Here is a 9,168-nt window from a genome sequence, read left to right as displayed (position 1 = left end):
ATGGGCTGTAGGGAAGTAAGGACCATAAAACTGCGTCACTAGGTGATAGTTTAGGTGCCGGAAAGTGCTTAAAACCCACTCTAAGTGCAGAATTCTACATTAATTAACAAAATTCAGCATTTTAACATGCTAGTAATGTGCAAAAACATGGCAAAATGGTCCTGTATGCTTTCCTAAGTGTCGGGAATTAAAAGTGTCACAAAAAGTTACATAAAGGACACTATATGGAATAACTTAGCACTTTAACGGATCGGTATCTAACCGAACAATCGGACATTACCCAGAACACTAAAATATTGCTAAAAGCATTGTTTCACTTTTTCTGAGCTAGTCATGGTTCCCGAGCACACTAACATATTACATAAAGCATGAAACATACTAGACACAAGACTTAACACTTAACACCCCACTAAATCACCTACTTATCATTCTAAACTACACTTACCCCCTCCCCATATATGACTTACAGTCATGATGCATGGCCCCACCACAAAGATTTGTGTAATCTTCATAATCCCCATATAATCTTCCATAATCTTTCATTGGATTTTGAATTGATCTTGTCATGTACTTCATAGACACTTAAACCAATGGACAAAGAGTTTAGTGGGTTATAAGAACTAGTCACTTATCATCTTCATCACCATCTTCACAACACCACACTTCCTTCTCTCCACATAAAAGCTACGACCGAACATACCCCCACCACCACCATTTTTTTTGTTGCAATCTCAAGCATTTCAAGTGTACTACAAGGTGCTAGAAGGTCACTAACGAGGCTCGGTGCTCATGGAACTTGAAGGACCACCTTCGTTTGCTATTATCCACCACATTTTCAACCTTGTTCTTCCCTAGCTTTAAGCTAGTTATAAGATCCTTATACACTCTTGTTTACTTCATATTTTAGTGGTTAAAAGATGTTGTTTAATGATTAACACTAGAACACTAAAAGACTTGATCATAAAGCTTTACATAAGATGAAACATGATGAAATAATGTTAGTATGATGTTGTTTGGTATATGTTGATGCTTGCTTGTTGATTACTAGAAATATTAATGTTGATCATAACATGGGACTTGCTAGATTATGATTAAAAACATGATTTAGCGAGTTAGGGGATGATTATGTAACAACATGAAATGATCATCTTCTTATTAAGACATGAACTTGAAAGAAAAATGATTTTTCTTGAAAAGTAATAAACCAAGTGAACTAGTAATCTTGTAATCCAAGACTTGTGAATGATTTTTTCAAAGGAACCAAGTTTAAAAGATGATTCTTGAAGGATCATGGGTTTTATTAAAACTACACCATTTTTAGTGGAAAAACAAGTGTGTAAACATTAGTAAAACAAGAAAATGTGATAAATAAACATTTTCGTAAATTATGTTTACAAGTTGTAAACACGAAATCTTTGCAAGAATGATATTTTAAAAGAAGTAAACACACTTTGGAGGGTAACTAAACCCACTAAACACTTTACCAAGATACTAAGCGTTTTTGAGAAAAATCAAGTTCATGTTTTTTTTTATGTATATGGAATAGTTTTTGCACTTGGTAAGTGTAATATTGTTTAGAGTGTGATTGTTGATTATTTGAATGATTTTTGGAAAAGAAAATGATATGCTAAATAGCATGGACACCACCATTTACAAAGGAAACTATGGCAAAATTTTCTAAAAATTCCAACACTTAGAAAATATTTTCTAAACAAGTGATTACTAGTGTATTTTAAACTATGTTTTCAAATATAAATCTCGCCATAATTTTTGTTACAAAAATACAAAGTATCGGAGGTGGGTTTTTGTAAATAAAATGGACAAATATATACATTTAGAATATATATTTATTAATAAAACACTTTTGTGAATATTTGTTTACTTGGTGGAATAGTTATATAATTTTAGGGTAAAATAATATAACTTAACAAATACCATGGAATTACAACTCCAAAATAATATAAAAAATTTCACGGAATAAAATATTTAAGTTACACACTTGATATTGTGAAACTGAGCGCAAAAACGTAACTTATGAAATATTCCGGAAAATACTTTTACAAATATATTTTTGGTAAATATTGTTTTGGATACAAGAAGTGAAAATATATTATTTTTGGGAAAAATATATATATTTTGGAATATATTATTTTTGACAAAAAGGTTATATATATTTTCTAAGTGGGACTTAAAAATATAATATTTCGCAACTACAAATATACATGTGTAAATTACCCCCATCCTTGGGAAGGAGATACGAAGATAAAATACTTGAGAAGTATTAATACCAAAAATATTGATTAAACAATTATTCCAAAATTAAATATAATTTAAAGTTAAAATAATTATTATTTTATAAATAATTATAACTTGGAATAACACAAGAAACGCAACTCAAAGACGTTAAACTCTAAGCCAAGGCACGGCCCGTTCGTCTAATAGACGTTAGTACGTTGTAGGTTGTCGTGTAGCTGACAGAGTTTGAGTTACGAACAGAAGATGCACTACAGTGAGTTCATGTCCCCCTTTTCCTTAAACTGCTTTGTTTACTTACTTCGGGGGTGAAATACATGTTACAAAGGGATACTTACAATACTATTGGTATGATTAGCCTAGGAAAGAACCATAGATCATGTGATAGGGTAGGCAGATACTTGGGACCATTAATCCTCGTATCAGGACCGAGGGGCATGAGTGATAGATCTATTTGGGTGTAGCGAGCCCACACCCATGAGGCCGGGGCGGCCCATAGTGGTGACTATGTCTTCCAGCTGGAAGCCCGGTACAACTTTGCTAGGTTTGAGTCTTCCTACACCGTGACACATGTCAGTGGCCTTGCAAACCATTGGTGATCTTTTCCTTGTTTGCAATCTTACCAGGACATACATACATTGTTTACAAAGGTTTATACATACTCACTTACACATGAACTCGCTCAACTTTTGTTGACTTTTCAAACTACATGTATTTCAGAGAACTAGTGGATCTGGAAGGGTATGCATGTGTCGTCAAGCTGCGTTTAAATAAAAAGATGTTATCCAGGGTTGTTGAGTTTAGAGGGTGTATCCCTTTTCTAGACGGGATACATAATTCTAAACTCAGGTTTTATTTAAGTACTTTTCTTGAGTCTTGTGAACTCGTTTAAACACGTCATGGTTTGTAACTTAATTCGGTATTGATGTTTTCAAACAATGGTATTGTGGTAGTTTCTAAACTTTATTAATGGATAAACATCTTGTGTTTTTATCATATAGAATTGTTGTGATTGATTGCTATGGTATTAAGAAGTCACACCAAATTAACCACGCTTCCGCAAAAGCCAGGGTGTGACAGCTTGGTATCAGAGCCTCGATCATAGCGAACTAGGATTCCTTCTCGAGTCTAGACTATGATCATCAGGACTCTCATGAAAAACATTTTTACATTGCATACACTAAAACGTCCAGATCCAGGGAACAAACATTTTTTTTTACAAACAAAAGGCACAAATACACATTTCAAAACTTATATTTATAATTCAGTCTTAGAGACTGGGGAGGTTCAGCCTTAGAGGCTGGGGAAATTTAGTCTTAGAGACTAGGGAGGTTCAGTCTCAGACTGGGGATATTCAATCTTAGAGACTGGGGAGGTTCAGTCTTAGAGACTGGGGAGGATTAGTCTTAGAGACTGGGAAGTTTGGTCTTAGAGACCAGGGAGATAGTCTTAGAGACTGGGTAGTCTGAGAGACTAGTTGGGGCAGTTTGAGAAACTGGGAGGTTTAGCCTGAGAGGCTGGGTAGTTCAGTTTGGGAAACTGGGAGGTCTAGTCCGAGAGACTAGGGAGTCCAGTCTGAGAGACTGGGTTTGACGTGATGTCGTGGGTCACGCAAATTTATTCCCCAAACAACTATAGATAGTGGTAGTAGGGTATCGAACTCAGGGAGTATGTGGAAGATGTGTTGATTGTATAGCTTTGTACTTAAACTAATGTTAGACTAAATTGCAGAAATTAAAATTCAAGAGTTTGGATTGTTGATTTAGAAAACTAAATTAAAAACTAACTCAAATCAAAGTTGGTTGTAAAACAAATTAGGAGAGAACAATGATAACCTTAGGTTTCAGTTTCTTTAAACAATTGTGTGTAATTCCAACTAGAAAGAGTTACATAGACATAACTCGTGTATAGATGATTGAAGTGATAAAAGGGAACAAAGTACTCGGATTATATAAACGCGAGGTTGTTTCCCGATGACCAATTAATCAATAACCAACCCTAACCCTTCCCGTGATATCTCGATCGCCAACGGCACCAAGAACGTACGATTAAGACTAGAAATTGCACTATCGATTAACAAACTACAAGCAATCAAACATACACCATGATATTCAAGCAACGCAAGTTATCATTCTAGAAATTCAGAAATTAAACACACAAAAGTTCAAGAAACATTCACCTAAGATGATCACCGAAGAGTTTAGCCGGACATGGCTCGGTGAATCATCATCATAGTCAAACCAATGTTCATACGAATCAAAGATACAAACCGGATGATAAGAATCGTTCACAAGACAAGCAAGTAGCCAAAATTCGCCCCCCAAGTTCATCCACAACCGTCCAATGATGAAAAGATATTGAAAAGACAACATAAAACTAACTTTAATGAGGCAGTTACGTTTCAGATGCAGCTTCCACCGTAATTTACGGCCATACCGTAAATTACGGTATACATATTAGTGTTACGGTACTTCTTTCCTGAGTTACGGTGGAATTTAGATGGAATTCAAGTCCACCGTAATTTACGGTGAAACCGTAAATTACGGTATCAACCTGAATTTTTCACTTTGTTCACGTGATACCTCTGCCAAGCCCAATGATCATGATATATGTTGATGGAAAGTCAAAACCCTCACAACACTTTTTGTCGGCTGCCAAGATAAACCCACATGTGCATCCATTCAGCCGCCTCGAAGATAATATTGATGTTGACTATTGTTGTTTTGTTGAGGAACCCTCCAAATCACGTGATCTTGATGTTTGCCTCTTCACATGTGCCGCCCACTGGATGTAGTTGTTGTGATGTTGCTTACCTTTTGTGTGGCGGCCCAATCAAGGACACCCCCACATGTGCCGCCCAAGATGTTATCGGCCCACTAATGCACAAGTCCACTCACAAGAGTCTACTACTAGTTCTTCATGTATGCATGTTTGACTTTTTATTACTCTCCACGTGAGAGTTGCTGCTCACAATAGTTTGTCTCCCATGTGCATATGTCGGCTTAGATGATGTGATGATGATGTTTGTTTGCTGACAAAACAATTATATGCCATCCATAAGTCCACGTGAAAGAAGGCTGCATCCAAGACCCATGAAGTCGGCCCATGTGCATTGCCAAAGTCATATTTTTTTTTTCTTCTCTGACGTCAATAACAGCCGCCCCCACATGAACATTAATGAGATATTATGATGTTGTCCAATTAATGTTGACTTTGTGTGCCTTGATGGTGTATATTATAAACAATCATAATCTCAATCACAATTTCCATCAAAGATATGATGATGATGGATGATTCACGTGATGTTATTTCCTTTCTTTGTGCGATAGATTATGTGTATAAAAACAATAATTCCAATCAATCACTGCCATCAATTACCAAGTCCCCTCATGTGATGTCCTTTTAATTCTTTGAACCACAAGGTCACAATGCCATTTAATTTCCAACCGTAGCCTACACGTTCCAATTTACCCGAATTAAGCGATTTACCTGCAAAACACACGAACACTCGTAGTTACTAAGTTTAAGCAAATAACCAAGTAAAGCATGGAATTTTAATATTTTTAAACCATTTAAGGGTTGTTCAACGGACCACCCGTCACATCCCCACACTTACCCGTTGCTTGTCCCAAGCAACCCGTTCAAAAACTATTTCAACACCAAAGCGATCAAACATGCAAACCAAGCTAAATGTGCCGTCCTTTTACTAACCTTCAACCATATCATAAGACACACCCCTCGCCAAACTCTCGGTGACAAAAATTACTAGCATGTAATGCAAAACCACTCAATGCGTGTATGTGTGTGTGCGCGACAATAAGCTTGTATACAAATCAAGTTTCCTCCTAACAAATATCTAACATGCTTTAGAATCAAAGGGACTTGCGGGTTGTAACGGGGCTAGGTGTAAAGGTAGGAAAATGGTGGAATACATATGAAAGAACTAATTGATTTGACCCGGTTTTTTTTTTTTTTTTTTATGTCTACTACTACGAAACAAACACCAAAAATATATACAAAGCTTCTTGACATTTTCAACTACTATTGCAACCAATCACTTCTTTTTGTATTTTTCTCATATTTTCCTGTTTTTTTTTTTCATCACAACACATCAAACTCAACAATATATACAAGAACATTAATACTACATACTAAATCTCCTAAACCGGGTCATTTCAAAAGGTAAAATTTTGTAGGAAGTAGGTTTGGGTCACAACTGAATGGTATAAGGCTCAAACATGGCTTTCTAAAGACCAAACCCCCACCCCTTACAATACCAAGCTCATATATATAAAGTATGAGGTCCAACCCACCAATCCCACACTCTCACACGTCTAGACGAGGCTACCTAAAAGTCCCCCTATCATTTTCAAAAGCATGCTAACTCTAGGATTTAACAAATATTCACACACAAGTTCTATTAACACAACAACACACACCGCCACTCAAACAATGAAATATCAATAACAATCATGTGTGGCTCAAATCCTCACCAAGAAAAGACTAGGAATGGGGTGTCGGTGTGTCAAGTGATACAATATCAAGCTTTCAAATTTAAACAATTTTCGCTCGGATTTACAAAAATTTTTTAAAACTCCCAAAAATTTCCCCCATCCCCACACTTGGGATACATTGTCCCAATGTATGGCTTTGAGGGAAGGATTGCTTTAACCAAAAACATCAACAATTGCTTGAATTCTCAAACCCCAAATTTCTTTTTGTACTTTTCATTTTATAATTTTTTTTTTAAACATGACACCACCAAACAAACTAACTACCAATATTTCAAAGCTAAAGAACACAACAAGACTAAGGAAAAAGTACATCGACCTGGTGAAGTTTGCCACAACAGATGTTGTAGATAATCCGACTTCCTATCACCACCTTCACCCAAGTATCCGTACATCTTCCCCACACTTGAGTGTTGCCATGGCCCTGAAACAAAGAAAACTAAAGAAATAACAAGATCAGTGAAAAACCTCGGGTTGCCTCCCGAGCAGCGCTAAGTTTTCAGGTCTTCAGCCAGACCGTACCACCCCCATTTATGGTGGTTCAAAGAAGCGGTTCCTATCACTTCCATCACTTCCTTGTGCCATTGAACAAAATGCATCCATCTTGTTTTGACTCGATGGGTAATCAAATACGCTCTTGCTTGACCCCATATGTTTTTCTTCACGGTCCGGTGGGTGTTTTTTTCTCATTCTTTGGAACACATTTTCACTAAACTCGCTATCCTTCGCCACAATAAAATCGTAACTAATCATCTTAGTTTGAACATCAAATGACAACTTACGATTCTTTTCAGTCATAGTAATGATTCCTTCTCTACAATCGATTTGAGCATTTGCCGTATAGAGAAACGGTCGACCCAAAATCACCCTTTGTTGCGATGCCATATTGGTAGAATCATAGTCCAAAACTAGGAAATCCACCGGGTATTCAAATTCTCCCAACTGAATCTTAACATTCCTAACCATTCCCCGTGGACGCCTCCAACTTCCATCCGCCAAGCTCACCATGGTGTCTATACCTTCGAGTGGACCAAAGTCGTACATATCGTATAAATCGCTTGGTAGCACACTCACGCTTGCCCCGTAGTCCAACAATGCGTGAGGGATTTTTAATTTTCCCACACGGATAGGCACGATTGGCGCTTCATACTCTTTATCATTCTCAACTTCGGCATCTTTTTCTAAACCTGCATTCACTTGATACGAAGAAGTTAGCAATGTTTCATTAAATTTAGTATTTGGAACGGTGCTTACCACATTGATGTTAATGCTTTTTATGTTCTTGGGATTTGGCACCGTATCACTCGGTAGCTGGCCTTTTGCTTTCTTTAACATCGCCACGTCACTTGCAAGTTGACCCATTTGAGTGGTCAACGATTGGATGCTTTTGTCACGGGCCTCGTCCTTTTGCATCCGAACCTCATCACGTTGGTTCATTCGTTGCATTTCACTTTGCATCGCCTTCAACATCTCCATCATCTCATTTCCACCCGAAAAGCTTTGACCCATTTGATATTGCCTTTGAAATCCTTGGTTTCCTTGGAAATTCAGGTTTGCTTGATTTGAAGGGTTCCCATAACGAAAGTTTGGGTGGTTTCTCAACCCGGGGTGGTAAGTGTTGGAATTCATGTTGTTGTAATTTCTACCACCCCCTCCTTGACCTTGACCTTGAACAGCATGAACTTCTTCATATTGCCCGTCCAACATCCCTTGGCAATTTTCAGCCGCATGACCTATTTCATTACACAAAGCACAAACATCATAAATTTGGTTAGTAGTTTGAACATTACCATCATCTATGGCGTGCACTTGAGGTCGGGCAATGGCCGGTCGCGCTCTCCTCGATGCTTGAGCCTTTCTTTTTGAAGTGATTGCCATATTCTCTAAAAACTCCCAATCGTCGTTCTCATAGTTTGTGCCAAAAGTCCCACCGGTGATAGACATCAAATCACGTGCGTCTTCGGCACTCAACCCCTCGTGGAAGGCATTCATCAACTCCCACAATTCAATCCCATGGTGAGGGCAATTTTTAATCATCATATTGAATCGTTCAAACGCTTCATGGAACATCTCACCATGTTGTTGTTGGAAGCTCCTCAACCCCTTTCTAGCATCATTGGTCTTTTGGGCGGTATAGAATTCGTCTAAGAAAGTTTGTTGCATTTCCCCCCAAGTGTAAATAGATGCCGAAGGCAAAGTGTAGAACCACTTCTTTGCCTTATCCTCCAAAGAAAACTGAAATAAGACCAACTTGACTTCATCGGCCGAAAAACCTTGACTCCCAAAAGTGTTGCAAATTGAGTCATAGGCCTCTAAATGGAAATACGGCTCCTCCGTTGCTAACCCTTTGTACTTCGGTAAACTTTGCAACGAGTTTGTTCTTACTTCAAAAGTTCTCCCTTGG

General features: G+C 37.6%; 1 non-coding gene across 1 annotated transcript; it reads left to right on the top strand.

The window, feature by feature from the left end:
• Positions 1-8,772: 8,772 nt before the first annotated feature.
• On the top strand, positions 8,773-8,878 carry LOC118485174. Its single transcript, XR_004875479.1, has one exon. It is a non-coding gene; the product is annotated as a small nucleolar RNA R71 (small nucleolar RNA).
• Positions 8,879-9,168: the final 290 nt, after the last annotated feature.

The sequence above is a fragment of the Helianthus annuus genome, chromosome 12 (assembly GCF_002127325.2).
Source record: "Helianthus annuus cultivar XRQ/B chromosome 12, HanXRQr2.0-SUNRISE, whole genome shotgun sequence".
Taxonomy (NCBI): Eukaryota; Viridiplantae; Streptophyta; class Magnoliopsida; order Asterales; family Asteraceae; genus Helianthus; species Helianthus annuus.
The sequence above is the reverse complement of the archived record's forward strand: the minus strand, read 5'-3'. Positions and strand labels throughout refer to the sequence as shown.